The sequence below is a fragment of the Spermophilus citellus genome (assembly GCF_964194105.1).
Source record: "Spermophilus citellus genome assembly, contig: SCAFFOLD_113, whole genome shotgun sequence".
Lineage (NCBI taxonomy): Eukaryota > Metazoa > Chordata > Mammalia > Rodentia > Sciuridae > Spermophilus > Spermophilus citellus.
The window spans coordinates 565,876-587,881 of NW_027672919.1; the positions used below are offsets into that span (position 1 = coordinate 565,876).

General features: G+C 35.0%; 1 pseudogene across 1 annotated transcript in view; it reads left to right on the forward strand.

Moving 5' to 3' along the window:
- Window positions 1–11,305, forward strand: part of LOC308640351 (coiled-coil domain-containing protein 102B-like) — a 184,343-nt pseudogene extending 173,038 nt beyond the window's left edge. Inside the window, exons 7-8 of the transcript XR_014024295.1 lie at window positions 7,562–7,729; window positions 11,246–11,305. The product of XR_014024295.1 is annotated as a coiled-coil domain-containing protein 102B-like (transcript). The remainder of the gene's footprint in view (window positions 1–7,561; window positions 7,730–11,245) is intronic.
- The last annotated feature ends 10,701 nt before the right edge of the window (window positions 11,306–22,006 follow it).

Sequence of the window (22,006 nt, forward strand, 5' to 3'; positions counted from 1 at the left end):
TTTTTCCAGTGTTAGATGTGGGATTGATATAAAATGAGGAGTCACACAAGGATCTAAGTCACAGCTTCCTGCTAGCAGAAGGTAGAAAACAGCTTTGAGGAAACCTTTAAAACTTTATTTTGGGTTGAATTTAGTTTCCTTTTTAAAATTAAATATTTCAAAGACTTTAGGAATGCAGAAAATTTCAAAATGGACATATGTGTATTCACCACCAAGATGTAAGTTTAATGACAGATATCACAGACCTTTTGATATTTTTAAGAACGACTCACACAGCTGTAGCAAAAGACCCACCTTCCTTTCATCCCCCCTCCTTTCCTCTAATGAAGGGATATGCTGGTGAATATCTTTTTTATGTGTATTTTTACTCTCAGATCACACCTTAATGTAATCAACAATGTATTATTAGCTTATATACATTTAAAATGACTGACATTGTACTGTATAATTCTGCAACTTTTTATACTATACTTATTTTATAGACGTTTGAATATTGATAAATACAAACCTAATACATGTACTGTATTACAGGAAACACTGTGTTTATTTATCAATTCCTTATTGATTAATCTGTATTTCCTCAATTTATAAACTATGCCATATTAAAAATTTTGTGTGAAGCATGTAATCCATATGTCCAAGCGATGTTTCACATTAACAGAGCTGTTTTTCAGATGTGATGAATGCCACCAAACTGCTCCTAAAGTGTTCATGACAACTTACATTCCCACAGTGTTCATCCACCTGTGCTGAGCATATATATGAACATAAATTGATGAGTATTTTACATCAGTATATAAATCTATGCCTATGGATATTTAAAATATGATTATTATGTGTATTTTAAATAGAACTTTTAGAAATTTGGGTATTCTCTGGACTGTGGATATATCTTAGTTGGTAGAGTGCTTGCCTCACATCCACAAGGCTCTGGTTTCAATCCCCAGCACCACACACACACACAAAATAAATAAAAAGAAAGAAAGAAATTTGGGTATTCTCTGAAATAATTTATGTAACACTAAGTGTACTTATTTCTCTATGATTTGATAAAATTTGTCTAAATTGTTTCCTGAGCTTTCTTTGTTCAACTTTCTAAAGATCATTAAAACAAAACAAAACGAAACAAACAAACAAACAAACAAACAAAAAAACAAAAAAAAACATGTGCTTCAGATTGAATGGAGCATGGAATTAAAGGAGCTTTCTGTTTCTAAGATGCAAGTTCTGAGATACGATGTTTGTCTCCCCGTGCCATTCATGTCTGACTTGTGTTTCCTTTAGATGTGCACCTATCACACCCACCTGGATCTCTCCACACTCCGCCTTTTGCTTGCTCAGTTGTCTGCATCTTCAGCTTAATCTGTGATGGTAGGAACAGAGATACTTGGTTCACAGTGGGCACCAGCATCTAGCAGTATACCTGAATGATGTATAGACTGAGATGTGTTTTCAGTTGACTTGTTGGAGGTTGGTGGGAGAAAATTTGTTTCTTTCCTATTGGTACAGTACATGCACTCTGGGAATGGTGAAAAGACAGTCACAGAATGAAATCCTGTTCACTCAACAAAGAACATGCAAATCGAATCTCCATTAAATAAGTTTCTCTATGACCCCTACTAAAGAAGGGTATTGCCAATGATAAGAACACAGTGAGCATAGTTCATTATTTGGTAATGAGAACAATAACTAGGTACATAGAAAAAGAAATATATCTGCAGAAAGCACTATGCATATGCTATTCTGTACTGGGTACTCTGCCAATCATCTAAAAATTCACACATTTACATACCACAAGGTCCCTTAGATATGGGCACTATTCCTTGTTCACATATGATATACTAGAAAAAAATCTTCCCCATCACAGATGTCTTAAATCTCCCCAGGGGGGAAGATGGTGAGATTAGAGCTGCACCTACTCTGACCTAGCACAGCCTGCCCAGTCTAGCTGCTCTTCAAAGCTCCACTGGTGCAAAGCATTATTGACACCTGTCTAGATCCATGCTTCATCCCCAAGGGCAACCTCTTCCACCTCTCCCTCCTTGTCTCACACACACATCATGAGTCACTACTCCCCAGCAAATTTATCAAAAGCATTTCCTGTACATTTCCCCATTTCTCCCCCTCATTTCAATTTGTAATACCAGAAGCACATGGTTATAGTAGAGAGTTAAGTGATATTTTAAAGTAGGATGATAATTAAGTCAATAAGTCATTATGTTGGGATATTCATAAGAGAATGTCCTTGTTCTAGTACATACTCTTATTTCTGACTCTATTTCCACAATCTGAAAACCTGTGATATATTTTTTAAATTATTTATTTGTTTTAATTAGTTATACATGACAGTAGAATTCATTTATGCACTTTGATGTATCATACATAGATGGGATATAATTTCTCATTTTATGAGTGTACATGTTGCAGAGTCATATTGGTCACGTAGTCACATATATACATACAGTAATAATGTGTGTTTCATTCGACTGTCTCTCCTATCCCCACATCCCCTCCCCTTCCCATCATTTTCCCCTACCTAATCTGAGGTAATGCAATTCTTCCCTAATACCCCCTGTCTTATTGTGAATTAGCACCTGCATATTTGAGAAAATATTTGGCCTTTGGTTTTGTGGGATTGGCTTATTTTGCTTAGTATGATATTCTATAACTCCAACCCTTTACTGGCAAATGCCATAATTTCACTCTTCTTTAAAGCTGAGTAATATTCCATTGAGTAAATATCCTGCATTTTCTTTATCCATTTATCTATTGAGGGATACCTAGGTTGGTTTCATAGTTTAGGTATTGTGAATTGAACTGCTATAAACATTGACGTGGCTGTGTCACTATAGTATCCTGATTTTAAGTCCTTTGGGTATAAACCAAGGAGTGTGATAGCTGGGTCAAATGGTGGTTCCATTCTCAATTTTCTGAGGAATTTCTATACTGCTTTCCACAGTGCATGAACCAGTTTGCAGTCCTACCAGCAATGTATGAACGTAACTTTTTCACCACATCCTTGCTAACATGTATTGTTGCCTGTATTCTTGATGATTGCCATTCTGACAAGACTGAAATGAAATCTGAAAACCTGTGATAAACTTCAGAGTTTAAATTTGTGATCATTCATATGTTAACACAGTACTTCTATGTAGCTAGAACTGATAGATTTCCGTACTGATTGTTTTTTTATGCTAAGGGGTCTCTTAAGACGTGAGTATGTGGAATCTTTTAATTGTGCGTTATTTTTTTTCCTACTACATATGAGTACTCTCTTAAAAAATAGGCTCATGGTCATGTGTACCACGCCAAAGTACAGAGACTCACGTGCATGTGCGCGCACACACATGCACTCTCACACTCAGAAGCACACCCACACAATCTTCCACTTATACCTTCAAACTCAAAATCACACCCACACCCTCTTAACACTCAAACTCATATTAACACTGTAACATACCCACAGTAACAACTCACCACGCGGTCACACTCAACACTCACGCACACTCTGAAGCTCATACCCTCACCCTCACACTCACTCTTGCTGCAGTCCAGGCACCTTCCCATTGACACAGCCTTGCTGTGTGCTGCTGCTTTAGCTTGGACCATCTTCCTTTCAGATTTTCCTCTTCAAATAATAATTTTTTAAAGATTTTATTGGGTATAATTAGTTATACATGATATAATAGTGCATTTCAATTCATTGTACACAAATGGAACACAACTTTCCATTTCTCTGGTTGTACACAATGGAGAGGTGCACCATGTGTGCAGTCATACATGTACCTAGGGTGATGATGTCCATCTCATTCCACCAGCTTTCCTGCCCCTATGCCCCCTCTTCTTCCCTCCCTCCCATTTGCCCAATCTAAGTTCCTCCACTCTCCCCATGCCCCCCCCACCATTGTGGGTCAGCATCCACTTATCAGAGAAAACATATGGACTTTGTTTTTTTTTTTTTTTGGCTTACTTTGCTTAGCATGATATTCTTCAACTTCATTCATTTACCTGAAAATGCCATAATTTTATTCTCTTTTAATGCTGAGTAATATTCCATTGTGTATATGTACCACATTTTCTTTATTCATTAATCTGTTGAAGGTCATCTAGTTTGGTTCCACAGTTTAGCTATTGTGAATTGAGCTGCTATGAACATTGATGTGGCTGCGTCACTATACTATGCTGATTTTAAGTCCTTTGGGTATAACTGAGGAGTGGGATAGCTGGGTCAAATGATGGTTCCATTCCAAGTTTCCTAAGGAATCTCCATACTGCTTTCAATGTATGAGTGTACCTTTTTCTCCATATCCTCGCCAATGCTTGTATTCTTGATAACTGCTATTCTGACTAGAGTGAGATGAAATCCTAGAGCAGTTTTGATTTGTGTTTCTCTAATTATCACAATATCAGACCTTAAACTATACAACAGAGCTATAGTAACAAGAATGGTATGAAAATAGACTTGTAGACCAGTGGTACAGAATAGAAGACACAGACACAAACCCACACAATACTCTTTAATTAACTTCCAAATTTCAGAACCCATGTCCCCTTATCTATGAATCATTGCCATATTCCATAATACTATTAGCTTCTTTGTCTCTACAAAGTGGCCTGAAGCTTGATTTTATATAGTACCACTTAGCCAATTGCCAGAAATATTTGTTGAATGGACAAAAGATAGAATGAGGAAAGGAGGATAATCAAGGGAAGGAGGGAAGGAAAGAAAGGAGAAAGGGACTTTATGTTTGAGAGATCAAGAAAGATCCCGTTGTCACTACAAATAATAGAAGAGTGTTCCCTATTCCAGGATTCTTTGTTAACAAATAAAAATTTTCAAACTTGACATTTGAAAATTGTGTTCTGAAGAGAAGTGAGAGATCTGTTTGCATTTCCAATGCGATCTGTGATGCTATTCAGTAAAATGCTGCAGTGATTTCACAGACCAATGTGTTGCTGTGCAGCTACTGACCAGCTGACCAGTGTGTGGGCCACGTCTAATCGCCCTGCTAGATCTGTTTCCTCCTCTCTCCTGCAACCCTTCCTCAGAATTGGTCACCAGAGGTGGTGATTCTCATTCCAACCATTTATTGTACTTAATACAGTCTCCAGGTTGGTCCATGTCATGAATGACAACATTTTGTTTCTTTTTGTGGCTGAATTGTCTCCCATTATGTATATATTCCATCATGTAAATGTACCAAATTTTCTTTATCGATTAATTGGTTGATGAACACTTAGTTTGTTTCTATGTCTTGGCTCTTATAAATACTGCTATAGCACACATGGGGGTGCAGATATCTCTTTGACTGACTGATTTCATTTACTTTAGATATATATCCAGTAGTGGGAAAGCTGGACCATACATTGTCTTATTTTTAATTTTTTGAGGAATCACATATCCTTTCCCATAATGTCTGTTCTAGTTTGCATTCTTACCAACAGCATGTAAGGGTTCCTTTATTTCTACATCCTCATAATTAGACTTTTGATTTTTTGATGATTACAGATTCATATATATTTGTAAGAAATAATACAAAGAGAAGTGTGCAGCCTTTACCCAGTTTCCTCAAATGTTATCATCTTACAAAATTGTCTTATAATAGTACAACCAAGATATTGAAACAATGAAAGTCAGAACAGAGAGAATTTCCATTTTAAGGATATGTGATGTTGCCCTTTTATAGCCATCTCCTGCATTTCCTGAGGACCCTCCTACCCATCTCTAACTTGATTTCCATTTCTGTATTTTTGACATGTCAAAATGTTATGTACATTGTAATAATTATTCCCCTAGTTGAATGAAGATGAATATCTTTCAAAGTTTAGGAGATATTCTATTTTATTTTCTGTACATTTTGTCTTTTCACATTTTATATCCAGTTAATTTTCATAAACTTGATACAATTCTTTGTATAGTAAGATACTTGGTCTCATGTACAAAATACTGTTTTATTTACTGTGCATAAATTGTATAATTGTGATTACATTTATCATTTTATGATCTCTTGGCTTGGGATTATACTTAGGAAAACTTGTACTATTTGGTGATTTTAAAAATGTATCCGCATTTTTCTTCTAACATTTTCCAGTATTATATACTCTTTTTTTAATTTTTTTACTTTGATTTTCTGATTCATCATTATCAAGATGACAATTCATAAAAGATATGAAGAAAAATTCAATTTCTAGTTGTCTACCTAATTTTCCTAAGTAATTGAAAGAAGATTTCAAACTGATACCATTCTTTGTGATTTTTATATATTAATTATGATGACAGTGTTTTTCAGAAAGTCAAAGAAATATCATTGGGTTTTCCTACAGTATTATAATATTAGGAGGAAGTACAGATTTTTTTCTTTAAAGTTTTAAGAAAGCTGTATTCCACGATGACAATATTGTTAATGTCATGCTGCGAATTTTCACAAAAAGTAGAAACCCTTATTAATTATCTGTGGCCAATTACTCTATTCTATAAATGTATGTTGTGCCTGGTGTTGATCTTGGCAACACTGGTCAAGCAGCTGTGCCATCATAGATTCATCTGCTTCTTTACCATGTTCTCCAGGTCACTGACTCAGATTCCCTGGTTTCTGGAGGGGTGGCTGGTGACAGTAGGATTGCAGCTGCTTCTCTCTCAGAAACACAGTTAATAGCATACAGCCTCATAACTTCCAAGACTTCTGTTGACATTGTAGCTGAAGAGCTCTTTTGCTTTTATTTTTATTATATTTTACTCTTCACTTATGGGTATGTGATTTTCTTCTTTGGAAAAGATACATTAAAACATTTCCTGAATAAGGAGGGAATTGAGACATTTACTTAACAGAATAAAGAGCTGCATTTTATTTTAGCCATTTTAGACACAAAGGAATGCATTTTCCACTTACAGTTATATGCTAATCATAGTATTAATTGCAAGCTGGGCACAGTGATGCCCGCTTGTAATCCCAGTGACTTGGGAGGCTGAGATAGGAGGATCACAAGTTCAAGGCCAGGCTGGGCAACTTAGCAAGATCTGGTCTCAAAACTTAAAGTTCTTGTGGTGCCACATGAATGATTTAAATTACATGCCCACTACAACCCAATGAGAGTTCTGATCACTCCACCTCTTGCCAAGGCTGAATGCCTTTGTTTTTCTAAATCTTTGTTAATTTGGTAGATCAAAATAGTAGTAAAGGATTTTAATTTGTGTATTTTTGAAGTTTCATGAGAATGATTAGACTAAATGGCCTACATATTCTTGTGTCTTTTTCTGAATTTTCCACTCTGTTCCAAGAATCTTATGTACATTCTTACAGAATAAATATGCTCTTATAACTATCAGTTTAAAAAAAAAAAGTGGGGCAGGGTTATGACTTAATGGTAGGGCACCTCTGTGTTCATCCCCAGTGCAGACCCAACAAGAGACATTAATTGCAGCAAGATAGAGTTTGAGATGGAGGAGGTAACCCATCTGACTTTTTCCTGGAATACTTTCTCCTTGGTCGGAAGAACTTGTCTTTCTTCCGACTTCATCAGAGTAGATTACAAATAATGGATCCCTGCTTTCTCTTAAAAGGAACTGTTGGAACTTCAACATGCTTATCAAAAACTAAGAAGACTGTACCAGGTGAAGGTGGCAGAACTTAATCCTGCAAACAGCCCAGTGGATCAGAATGAGGCAGAAGCATAGAAACTCAGATTTCAAGTGGAAGAACTGAAACTGGGACTGAACCAAAAAGATGAGGTACTTTATAAATAAGCATGTAAGCATGTGCTGGATGGCTTCAAACAGCACTTTATAGTGTGTATGAGGCATTTTGTTCTTTATTAATGCATCATTAATCAGGGTAAAAACTTTCATATTTTAACAACTAAAGTCAATTTTTAAAATTATATGGAAAGAGAAGAAAGATTACAACATGCACATTTGAGTGATAATAGTATGTTTATAGCTTTAACGTTTCAGCATGGTCTGATGTGTGTGTGTGTGTGTGTGTGTGTGTTTAAATATGGACACAGTATAACTAAAACCTGTAGTTTTAAATTTAAGATTTAAGCATATGTCAGAGAAATACAATACTTGTTGTGAATATACATTATATATATATATATATATATATATATATATATATATATATATATATATATATTAGCACTGCTCTCGGGTTTTTGAATGAGGCTCATTTTGCTGTGTGAGGTCAACTTGTTAATGGCTATGAAATATCTCAGATGGTTCCGGAAGGCAGGCATCTCAGTGTGATGTCTAACAGCACGACTGTGACTCTGGTGCAATTTCAGCTTCACTTATGAGCACAAAGAGTTTGTTTATTTGTTTGTTTTCACAGCAACACACTCTTCACTGTCACTGTGACTGTGGGACTGTCCCCTCCAAGTTGTGGTGATGTCAGATGGCGTTCCAGTCACTGCATCTGCTCCTGTTGGACAACTTGTGAGGCAAAAAGCAAAAAAGCATTGGCTCCCTCCTTAGAAAGACTGTTTACATTTTTGCATGGGAAATAATAACAGAACATATTCTACATTTTGTGCTTTAGTTTTTAATCAATGTGATTTCAGTCAAGCAAACTGTATTTCTCTAGTAAAATCTTGTGAAAACAGATTCATTCCACCAGTGCAGCTCACACCCTGCTCTCTACTCTTACTAGTGTTGTTTTGTTGGTGGGCACTTCATCCCTGATATGTCTCTTTTTAATGAAAATATGCATCCATTTATTGATATTCATATATATGTGAAGAATAAGTCCAAAGAAGACTACAAGAGTCTCAAGAGAATATTGTTAGTTTTTTCTTCTATTATAGCCATGATTTCTGGGAATAGTTTTAACATGCTCATGTTTATTGGGGTGGCAGGTGTGGTAAATAAATTGTTGTGTTTGTCAATATAAGCTTTAAGAAATAACTTGGTGCTGAATTATTTCAAAGGGAATGAATATATATTCTAGAGTTTGTTAATCAATGAAATATTATTCTCCAATGATCTGATTCAACAATATCATGGAATAATGTAGCAATGAGCCATGTTCTCAAGGATGGGCATATAATTTGCTCCTCTGTGTAGGGTTATGTGTCCCACAGAATCAGTGACAGGTGTGGCCATCTGATGCTTGCTTCACTGATATCTCATGAGGAGAAGCCGAGCTCATCAGTTGCTATGTTAGTCAGGGTTCTCTAGAGGTACAGAACCAACAGGAAGTATAATTATAAAAAGGAGACTTATTAGGCTGGCTTACACAACCAGAAGCTGGATAGTCCACCATGGACATCTGCAGGCTGCAGAGCTGGAAGAACCAGTAGCTGTACAGTCCAAGAGGCTGAAGCCCCAGAACAAGAGGAATTAACAGTGCTACCCTAATCTGACACTGATGGCTTCTGGAAACTCCCTGAACACTCACTGGCAGACTCTACTTTGGAGGAAGAGTGAAGAAGCAAGAGTCTGACATCCTCAAACCATTTCATCAGCAATCAAGAACCAGTTCAAGAAGAGTTAAGCTTGAATTTGCTGTTGCTTCCTTGTTCTTCCAACTTTTATTCCATTCAAGCCATCATCCTGTTGGATGGTGCTGCCCACGTTGGGGAGGGTCTCCACTCCAGTTGCCTATTCCACATGCCAATCATTTCTAGACACATCTCTTTAACACAGACTCTTAATCATTGGCATCTCTTAACCCAATCAAGTTGATGATTCAAATTAACCATTGCAGTTGCCATCAGAAGCTTGAGAGCCAATACAGGGCTTGAGCATGTCTCTGTTCTCTCTCTCTTCCCATGTGCATTTTCTTCTAGATCTCATGCCATGAAGCATGTCCCATAATAGAACATGTTCATAATCTCCACAAAGATGCCAAGATAAAGAAGACATGAAGCACCACATACAAAGATGTTGTGCCCGCTGATAACTAACTAACTAACTAAATAAATAATAATAAGTATTTTTTTAAAAAAAAGAAGACATGAAGCAACACTTTTGCTAACCCACCATGGAATCCATACAATTAAAAGTCACTATGTGCTGATACAAGTCACTGAAACTTTGGAGTTATTGCTGGGGGAAAAAAAAATCGTAGTTGAAGCTGACGCATATGGTCATTAAAATAATATAAGAAAACAAACTCTAAATACATACTTGGGCTTCTGTGCCAGAAGAAGGAGGTTAGAAAATATATTGGAGGTTGGAATGATACAGACCTATTTTATGGAGTGGTGAAACTTCCGGTACATTAATTGCCTTTGATATCTTGAAAGACAGATGATGACTGGGATTATCTGGTGGCTTTTAGGTGTAAAGATGTGAAATAAGATTTCTTGTTTGCTATTGGTGCATTTTATAAGCGCCTAAAATAAAGAAAAACTATAAAATAATTGTCAAATTTTTAAACAGACATGTAAGATTATACAATAATTTAAGACATCTTGTGGTTCATACTGCTGTAAAACACATCTTACCTTCATTTCCAAATGAGAAAATATAAAACTGAGAATTTCTTCAATAATAAAGGTCAATTAGAGTTTAATTTTGTGGCAAAAACCAAATCAATGGTGTGTCTATCAAAAGACATTAAAGCCACAACTCTATTAAAGTAGCTCCTAATAAATCCTTTAAACTGAGTAAATTGGTGCAGGGAGGAAAGATTGAGGCTGTACCTCTACCAGAACATCTCATAATTCAGGTAACTAAAAGTAGCTTGGCGACAGAGTCATGTCTCCAAAGGAATTTAAGATGTGATTATTGACATGCAGAAGTTACTGGAATGAAATAGAAGAAGACTCTGTTTCATTTATACTGACAAATGAGCTTTCAGCCTGAGCTGAAAGAAATTAATTTTTCAAGACTTGAAATAATTTTTTGTTCCTCCAAACTCCCACAAGAATGTTGCTGGCTGACTGTTATTTCAACACTGAGGGAGGAGATAGTCCTTATTAACATATTAGACATAGCCATACTATGATGTTGATGATGATGATGTTGTTGTTTGTGGTCTTGGTTTTGGCTTCAGCATTTTAAAAGGTAACAATAATAAATAAGTAAATAAATAAGTCAGGAAGCATAAGTCAGGCAAAATATAGAAATATTCCAAGGGACACTGTAAGTGCCCCATAACATCTACCAAGTAAGAATTCATTAATGTTTTCTATTTTGCTTTTATATATGGAAGAATTTATTTGACTTTCATTGTCCTACTTTTCCTACAGTATATTGAGTATGTAGGTGTGGGTGTAAATTACTTTCCTTTTTAATGCATAGATCTCTGGAGCAACAGAGGACACATTGAGATCTGATACAGAAATTATCATGACATCTTGAATGTTGAGACCAATGCTGAATTTGGAATGCCATTTGTATAATCTCTTTAGGGCAGCAGAGGGAAATTTTTGAGTGAAGAATAGAAGAAAACATCTTATGACCAAGAGAGTGGGCTGTATGGATACTATATATAAATGGGTATTTGTGAGTGCATTTGTGTGTGGGGGGTGTCAATATTGCTGCCCTTTCCTGAGGGAAGCTTATGTTCCCAAGCATAAATGGCAGGCTTGATCCTGGTACTTGTTTGGCTAAAGAAATATGTGTTACTTTCCAGAAGGGGAACCATGGTTCCATATGTAGAAGGATAGGGGTTTATTTTATATTTAAAGCCTAAAAATGGATGCATCAAGATGTATGTTCAACACACAAAATATTTCATACTTTTATACTTCTACTGCAGTTAATTTATCACTAGAGAGGATTAACCCAAACCACCAGCAGCTCAAAAGGAATCATTTTACTTCAGTTGTGAAGTCCTCTACTATTTTCTAATTAAATATCATCATCATCTCTGATTTTGATGGTTGGGGATAAAAATATTCACCATGAAAATAAGATTTTTGCCTTAGATAGCATTCAACATTTCCATAGTTTCACATATCATGGAGAAGCAAAGAAAAATCATGTCTGTGTCATTGCTGAGCTTTTCAATTTCATGGTAGCAAATTCTTCAAATTGCAATTAGCGTTTAATTAGAATTACCAAAATCAAAGTTTCTGTTAACTCCCACAAGTCAACAGATTTTAAATAAATTAAAATGAGATATTAATCCTCTGTACTGTAGAGAGAATAGATATTCTTGGGCCCAAAGGAGCAAATCCTGAATCTGATTAAACAAATGATCAAATTAAAAAATTCCTTTTTGGGTGAGTTGTTTTTCATTAGCAAATATAGCATTAAAAAATCTAATTTTATATATATTTTAAAAAGTGAATATCAGTTCTTACCATTTCATCAAAGTTTTTCTGTGTTTATGAGTTACATTTTAAAATGGAAAAATTTAATCATCTTATATCCACATTAAAATATCAAAATAATACTTCAGTATATGTGGTGAGTAAAGCAGTGTAATAAAAATATAACAGTACAATAAGCAATGTTGTTAGAGACAGAAATAGGCATTTGCTGAACTCATAAGTTTCTATTTCTTGCATCAAAGAAGGAATGTACATAATATAAATTAAAAAGACACATGAATATTCAACCTTTAGAACTGGTGTCAGAAAGGCTAAAGGGCAGAATGAAATATTTGCCAAACATTTTGTAAATCATTATCACATCACATAAAAAAAAGGAAAATAAAGGGGAAAAAGTCAATTGGACTATCACCACACAGTACTAACATGGTACTTTAGCATGTGAGCTCAAATGACCAGAATATTTTACACACCATTATAATCATTGTTGCAAATAATATTATATCTTGTTTTATTGATAATTATAACCAGTTTTCCTGTTGCTTTTTAGTGTCCACAGATAGTGTTTCAAGGGATACAGTATTATCTCAAGGGATATAAATCAAAGCATTAATCTATCTTCCCCAATTGGAGTTTATTTGGATTTTTCCCCAACATCCTTCTACCTAGAGACTCTTAAAATATCCAATACACATCTTTTTTTTTCATTTCAAAAGTTCTCAAGGTGGAATTACTACCTTGTATGAATGAAAATGGTTCTTAATATGTGTGGTCTTACCAATCTTCTTTCATTCTCAGTAATAGTTCAAATCATGGAAATGACAGCTGCTACCTGATGCAGAATGGTAACTGCATCTAATTAACACAAAAGTAAGGTGACCCTCACAGAATCTATTTATAAAATTAAAAAGCTTTTAGTCGCTTAATTTGTGATGTTCTTTTTTTTATTGGTTGTTCACAACATTACAAAGCTCTTGACATATCATATTTCATACATTAGAATCAAGTGGGTTACGAACTCCCATTTTTACCCCAAATACAGATTGCAGAATCACATCGGTTACACATCCACATTTTTACATACTGCCATATTAGTGACTGTTGTATTCTGCTACCTTTCCTATCCTCTACTATCCCCCCTCCCCTCCCCTCCCATCTTCTCTCTCTACCCCATCTACTGTAATTCATTTCCCTCCTTGTTTATTATCCCATTCCCCTCACAACCTCTTATATGTAATTTTGTATAACAATGAGGGTCTCCCTCCATTTCCATGCAATTTCCCTTTTTTCTCCCTTTCCCTCCCACCTCATGTCTCTGTTTAATGTTAATCTTTTCTTCCTGCTCTTCCTCCCTGTTCTGTTCTTAGTTGCTCTCATTATATCAAAGAAGACATTTGGTATTTGTTTTTTAGGGATTGGCTAGCTTCACTAAGCATAATCTGCTCTAGTGCCATCCATTTCCCTGCAAATTCCATGATTTTGTCATTTTTTAGGGCAGCCATTATGAAGTCAAACAACAACGAGTGCTGGCGAGGATGTGGAGAAAAGGGTACTCTTGTACATTGCTGGTGGGACTGCAAATTGGTGCAGCCAATTTGGAAAGCAGTATGGAGATTCCTGGGAAAGCTGGGAATGGAACCACCATTTGACCCAGCTATTGCCCTTCTCGGACTATTCCCTGAAGACCTTAAAAGAGTGCACTACAGGGATACTGCCACATCGATGTTCATAGCAGCACAATTCACAATTGCTAGACTGTGGAACCAACCCAGATGCCCTTCAATAGATGAATGGATAAAAAAAAAATTGTGATGTTCTTAATTGTATTTTTTTAATTCCAGTTACTTCCTGTCATTGATTTTTTAAAAAAATTAACTATTATTTAATATTAGTTATTTTAAGCTCATTTTATATTTTCATACTTTAAATATTTTAATTTTAACTTTTCATTAAAAATTTTATATGTTTAATGCTTTGATAAACTAATGAACAATACCTTCTCTTCTCATGGTTTATCTTTATGTGTATGTTTTAAGAACATGTTAGATCTACTCAAATTCAAGTATGTACTTCAGTGTTCTTAGCTGTAGTTATTAGGCAATATACTGGATCTCTAGAACTTTTTCATCCTATGTAAATGAATCTTTGTACCCTTTGACTAAAATCTTCCTGGTTCCCACCACATACTCCCTGGTAAAAAAAAAAAAAGCATTCTGTTCTCTCCTTCTATAAATTGGACATTTTCGGATCTTACATGTGGGGAATGGTGACTTGTACCATGGTCTTTGACTGCCTCGGAGCTGTGGTTGCACTTTGCCCTGGGAACTTTCTATGAAAAGGTGCAGACAAGATTGTCCATGAGCTATGGTAATGCCCTGCTGAGAAAGTTCTGTGCAAAGGCATGGAACTATATCAGTCTTGACCTTGAGCTCAGACACAGGCTGCCAGTGATAGAGAATTCTGAGCATAACAAGGTAACCATAATATCTTGCAAGCACTGAAACCTTCAAGACTGCCTGCTTTGCAGAAACTTTCCCACAAATCATCTTTTTGTGATAATAATTATAAAGTAAACATGCTGTGCTGGCTTTGGGTTACTGTTCTCCCATCAGAGGTTGGTGTCCCACCTGGTCTCAGCTTCTCTCTATAAATGTCTGTGTGTCTTTCTTAATCCCTCATTTCCCTTCACTGGTTTCTAGGGCTCGGCTATACAGATTGTGGCACTTACATATGAATGAGATTGTGCAATTTTTATCATCGTGTTTATTTCACTTAGCATATTGTCCTTCAGGTTCATCCATGGTTTTGCATATGGCAAGATGTTATTTTTTAAAGGCTTAATATTATCCCATTGTTTATGTTAAATATATAATGATATTTAATAAGTATTAAGTACATTATAAATTTATTATGCTGTATTCATCCACAATGAACATTCAGCTTGTCCATATCAAGATTTTGCGGACAGTTCTGCAATGATATTAGAGTGAAGATATCTCTTTGATATATATTTATGCTGAAGAGAAATTGCAGGATCAAATGGTCATCATAGTTTTGATTCTTTTCAGGAACCCATATCATTTTTCATAATTGCTATACCAATCAACATTCCCACCGAGAGTGTACCCAGTGTTCCCTTTCTCCACATCCACACTAAAACTTACAACTATGTCTTTGGGAGAGTAGCCCTCCTAACAGTGTGTGAGCTGATAGCTCACTATAGGTTGAACTTCACCTTTTTGTATACCTGATTATTTGTATGTCTTCTTTGGAAAAAGTGTATTCAGGTCTTTTGGTCTTTTTGTTTAACTAAGTAATTTGGTTTTGCCATTCAGTTATATGAAATCCGTATCTATTTAGAATATTGACCCCTTATCAGTTTTCCAGGGTTTCCCACCCTGAGACTGTTTTCATTTTGCTCACTGTTCCCTTTTTCATGCATAAGCCCTTCAGTTTTCTCTTGTTCCAGCTTTGTTTTTGCAAATTTATTGTCTATGCTTTTGGTATCAGATTAAAAAATAATCACTTCTGAGACCAAAAAATCAAGGAGCTTTTACTGTTTTTTTTTTTCTTGCAACTATATGGTTTCAGACTCTGTGCTTATGTCTAGGTCATGTTGATGGTGGTTGAGGATATTATTAAGGGTCCAATTTTGTTCTTTTGCACACGGGCATCCAGTTTTCCAACACCATGTGTCATAGAGATCTCCCTTCCTAATCATGAATTCTCAAGTGCTCCTGTTGGAACGTAGGTGGCCATACATGCATGAGTCTGTATCTGGGATCTCTGTTCAGTTTCACTGGCCTATTTGCATGTTTTTATCCCAATAACATACTATTTTGATTGCTGTAGCTTTTTAACATAACTGGGAATCAGGAAGTGATTGCCTCCAACTTTGTTCTTTCTTGCTTTGAGAATTCAGGTGTTTTCATGGTTCCACACATACATTACATGTTTTTTAATTTGAAAAATATTATTGTAATTATGACAGGGATTGTATTGAGTCCATAGATTGCTTTGCATAATATGCATATTTTAACGATATTACTTGTTTCAAAACATGGGATATCTTCCCTTTTATTTACGTCTTCACTTTTTTTTTCATTAGCCCTTATAGGTAACAGTGTTCAATTCTTACACTTCCTAAGTTAAATTTATAAAGTATCTTATTCGTTTTGATGTTGTAAATAAAGGTGTTTCTTAATCTATTTTTTGGTAATTGTTGTTGCAAATAAATACTACTCTTTTGTGTATGTGCAGTCTGTACACTACAGAATTTGTTTATTATATCTAACAAGGTTTTCTTGCAGTCTTTAGAGTTTTCTTCTTTAATATTTACTTTTTTTAGTTGTAGTTGGACACAATACCTTTATTTCACTTATTTATTTTTATGTGGTACTGAGGATCGAACCCAGGGTCTCGCACGTGCGAGGCGAGTGCTCCACCACAGAGCCACAACCCTAGCCTAAGTCTTTAGAGTTTTCCACATTCATATCAGATCATCTAAAAACAGAGGGATATATATATATATATATATATATATATATATATATATATATATATATATTATATATATATATATATTTTTTTTTTTTCCAATTTGTATATCTTTTGCTTCTCTTTCTTTTGCCTAATTGCCCTGGCTAGGACTACTTTGAGCAGAAGTGGTGAGAGTGGGTTTCTTGGAGGAAAAACTTTCTTTTCCCCATCCATTACTATGTTAGCTGTGGTGTTTCATAAATGGCCTATATTGTGCTGATACAGGTCATTTTATTTCTGTTTGTTTAGACTTTTTATCATGAATAGCTGTGGAATTTTGTTAAATTCTTGTTATGCATCTATTGAGATGATCCTGTGGGTTTTACCTCTCATTTTCTTAATATAGTATATCACCTCATTGGATTTGTACACATTGAAATCTGTTTCTTTAATTCAATTGCAGTACTTACTTTTGTTCTCTGCACTTGTTTAGAAGAAAAAAGATTCAATAAATGAGGATGTTTGAAATACTTAGTGAATCATTTTGTGTTTAAAAAGATACAAATCAGGGTGAAGTAGTTTCTAACTGCCAGATTCTTATATTCACAAATAAAACTGCATAGAACAAGTGCTAGTATACAGTAATTGAAAACTGCAAGGTCTACATTAAGTGAAGGGAAGAAAATACTCACCTGGTCTTGAGGTGACCTTCATGCTCTAAGCAATTCATTATTTTCTTTGTTGAAATATGATTTATTCAGCTAGGTGCTCACTACAATTCTGGGTGCAAAAATATATAGAGAAAACATTTTTCTGGTAGTGTTAAAGTCTTTTTAGTAGTGTTAAAACTAGCTGCACAATAGTATCACTTTAGAAGATTCAAAAAATATTGATACTTAAGTTTAACCTCCAGAAAATCTTATTTGATTGTTATAGGTGCAATTAGAAAACTTCTCAAACTATTTCAATGCATGGCCAAATGTCAGAAGTACAAGTCTAATGAAAAAAGGCTGCAACAATTGAGACTCAAATTTGTTTAACTATAGTATACCTGTATCACATATATTTATGGTAACAAATTTTATGGGCACAGCATAAAAATAAAATGATCTGCTACCCAAGTAAATTTTTTATGTGGTCTAAACCTAACACTGTAACATACAAACTTAATTAATGTAATGCTTCTTCTAGTTTTGAAAGAAATTCAGAGATGAAAAGTCATTTAAGCAGATGGAGAGTGAAGTTAGTGTTTTTTTATTGTTGGTTGTTCAAAACATTACATAGTTCTTGATATATCATATTTCACACTGTTAGTGTTTTGCATTCTGGATGTAGTTTTACAGTTAGCAATTATCACCTTATTGTTACAACTTAGCTAATTTTGGCCTCACATTTGAATACCTTCAGGTGTTAAAAAGGTGAATATTTTCAGAAGTTGGATATCATCAACAAATAATGAATGTGAAAGACACTTTGATTAAGCTAACACATTAATCATCTAAACTCATGTCCAATTTTTAAACAATCTTTATTTGGAAAGGCATAGACATCATTTCCCAGTCCTAGATCCATTTCAGTAAAATCTCATTAATTTATTTCCAGAGATTTTAAGATCGTGAGAATAATGACAGACTGTAATTCACATTTATCTATGAAAAGGGTGTGGTAAGTGTTTTGGATAAGATTAAAAAGAAATCTTAAAGAAGAGACCAACTACAGTTTCACCTGGGGACACAGATGGTGACAGCTTCTCTTAAGATCACCAGGCCCTATCAAAGTCCACCCAGTTCATTTAATATCATTTCTTTCCCCAAAGAATTTTACTGCATAAGGGATATTGAAACATAAATATATAGAGTCAAATATAACAAAATAAATGTGAAATTGATCTGGAACAATTTTCCACGCTCTTTCCTTCCCATGTTCAGGCCCTCATGATTGTTTGTGTTTGTTATTTATTTTCTGACACCTAACTTGGATGCATGGTGGGGATGGCAGGGTTTTTGACTCTGCCAGCAGCTCATCTTGAAAATGAAGGCACTACCAAAGGAAGAACAAGGCTGTGGAAGAACAAGGCCAGCGCAGGTCCCACAGCCCAGTTTCCACTCATTGTCAATCTGAATCGCCCCAATAGTTCTGTTTCACTTTCTATGGATAATTTGAAATTCACTGATATTCTTCTTTTGCCTGGCTGCTGCTTCTGCCCCATCATAACCTGTAGGAGTCCAAACCATCCTGCCTGGCATTGCATCAGCTACAATTTTGATGAGTTGTACATGAGTGGGAAGGGGAGCCCGAGTCAAGAGTCTGAGTCAGGATGAGATATTTTAACAACAGGGATATGGAAAGGCTTAGATCATGGTCTGTCATTACTTTTCCTCCCTGTTTTGTGTGCTAGACAAACACCCTTTCTTTACTTTTTTTTCTTTTTAACGACATCTGATTCCTCATTCCCTTTCCTCTTGCTGCTCTATCATTCATTGCCCCTTGATTTATGAAAGGTTATGATAATGATGGATTAAACGTTTTTATATTAGATAAATGATGATAGAAAGATGAATATCTTTCTCTTCTCTTTCTTTATCCCCTACTTTTTGTTTTATTTTATTTTATTATTTTATCTTCTGCTCTTCATTCTTTTGGTAGGTAACCCAGGCTGAGTCAGTACTGGGATACTATCAAGTTATTTCTTGGCACAGTTGTTGATTTCTAAAAATAGCTTTCTGTTTATTTGTTGATTCTGTTTTATTCTCATGCTCACTCTAATTGTCCTCCTTCTGTGTGCTGCTCTTTATATTATTGTGTGTTTTTTATATGCATGTTTGTGCATGATGTGTCCTTTGTTTTATGTGTGTGTGCATGAGAATTTGTGCTAATTCTGTTTCCTCATCTTACCTGCTATAGAAACTCATAGAACCCTGAGGAGACACAGCAAATGTGTGGCAGCACTGTTCAGGAAGTCTCAGGAAGAGGTGGCTGGGACATTAGCTACTGGGGGAGTAGAGAGGAAAATCTGGTGGACGTGCAACATAGGGGACTCCACTGTATGGAATTTTACATGAACAACTACACTGAATGCTCCTAAAAACAAGCTTAATGTAGAAAAGGTAGAAAAATATAGTATTTTTTTTAAAGTAATATATCCTTCTGCTCTGTGACTATGATTGAGTAATGCTAGAAGACGAAGGTGAAAAATATAGATCTGGCCTAGCTTCTGAAATTTTGACACTAAGTATGATACATTGGGTAAAATAGTCAGATCTGGAAGTTAACTGTTGTGCATTTTCCATTGGTATTATCTTGAGTTAGTGTTTAGCTACGTGTGTTACACTTTGCTCACCTGCAAAATGAAGAATAATGTGTGGGCTTACATAAATTTAACTACTGAAATGTCTGTATTTGGTTTAATAAAAACTTTAAGAGAAATAAATATTGTAGTATATGTTAAGATATTAAAAATGATACATAGTTGATCTGCAAACATCATGGATCAAATGTTCAGCATTTAATTTACAGTGTTTAATTTAGTCTTTCCTTATATAGCCACATTTGACAGAATGCTCCAATATTGAATGTATAATAATGTTTAATATGTTATAATATTTTACTATTATTATAAATCTATACGTGTTGTTATAGTAATTTAGGAATATAAATATTAACAGTTATTTTTTTATGTCAGCCTTATCACAACATTGCAATTAGGTACAATGATTACAGACTTTTGAAGCTTCAGGAAGCAAATGCTAAGGCAGGAGTCACTGATGGGAAACGAAGAGCTAAGACCCCTCCCCAGAGGTTAGAGCGCATGAGCAGAGCATGTCCCCTGGGGTACTGCCATGTTTGACTCCATGACAACACTCACATGGATTCAGCTACCTTGCCCTGCAGTAGAAAGTTTAAAGATGAGAGGTATATTAAGTGCTATTCCTTTCATGTTTAATTGCCAAGCAGGTTTAGTCAGATTGTTATTATTAATTCCTGGTGAGCCATTTTAATACTCAAAAATTTTTTTCCTGGCTTTAATCAGAATGTTCCTTTCACACAAAATCAAAATGGAGTTCAGAGCCAAGTATTTTGAAATAATGTTCCAGAAATAAAAATAATAAAATAAAGTGTGTTTTATTGTATTTAGGGAAGGAAATAAAAGCTTGCTTGAGATTTTCCTATGTAAAAAATATAAGAAATAGTGAGATTGGGTGTTAAAATTATGTTTGAAAGAAAGCATGTGTCAAGGGTGGATTTATTTTTTCAGATTTAAATAAAACTAAATCAAGTAACTTTGAAAAACAAATTTGGGAAAAAGAGAAAACAACATTTGCTAATTTATTTTGGATAATGTCACAATTTTATAAATACTATATATTCAGAAATCTATATTATCTTTATATTGGAAATATGGAATTTCAAATCAGTATTAAAAAGTATAACTATATATGTATGCATGTATATATGAGTGTATACACATATATTCTTCATAAGTTTTCTGTTATACAGAAATGCCTGTGTAGATAGTAATCACCTAAAAAACACAGTAGTCTGCTAAGTGAGCATATGCTATTTCCTGTGAATTAAAAATATTTACCCATATGTTTACTCTGTCACCTTATGAGTTGTCTAGGGATATAGTTAAAACAACATAGAAAGCAAACACCTCTCTCTTGGTCAAACAAGACATTAGAGATTTGTTTTGTGGCATGTCTGTCTTCAGATTTGTGTAAGCAAAGAGATTCTGAACCTCCAGGGATGTCCTACATCTCGAGGGTAGAATGGCCAAGATCAGAAGAGTCATTCTTCTGCTGGAAGAATCAAGGCAACATGGGACATCTGGAGTTTCCAGAGACCAGACCTGAGCTTATACTATCCACCTCTCATTATCCTAGGTGCATGTACATTTGCACAAATGGTGTGACCCTACTTCGTGTATAACCAGAGAAGTGAAAAATTGTGCTCCTTTGTGTATAATGAATTGAAGAGCATTCTGCTGTCAAGTATAACTGATTTGAACAAATAAATACATTTTTTAAAAAAACAATATATCCATTTAATAAAATTAATATAGTACTTATTTTTTTAAAAAGTCATAGAGCCAGGAGCCAGGCAGATGGAAAATGAGGGTATAAGGTATTCAAAGTCGGGTAGGTAGGAGATGCTCTGAGCTTGAGGGACTAAATGCAGACATGACAATAAGCTTTATCCCTCCCTGGAGTCCTTCTTATTGAGGGAATAGAGGCCAATTTCCTCTGATTCACAACAAAAGGGAAGGGTAAATGGAGAAGACAAATTCTATTAGAGGTACTATCGA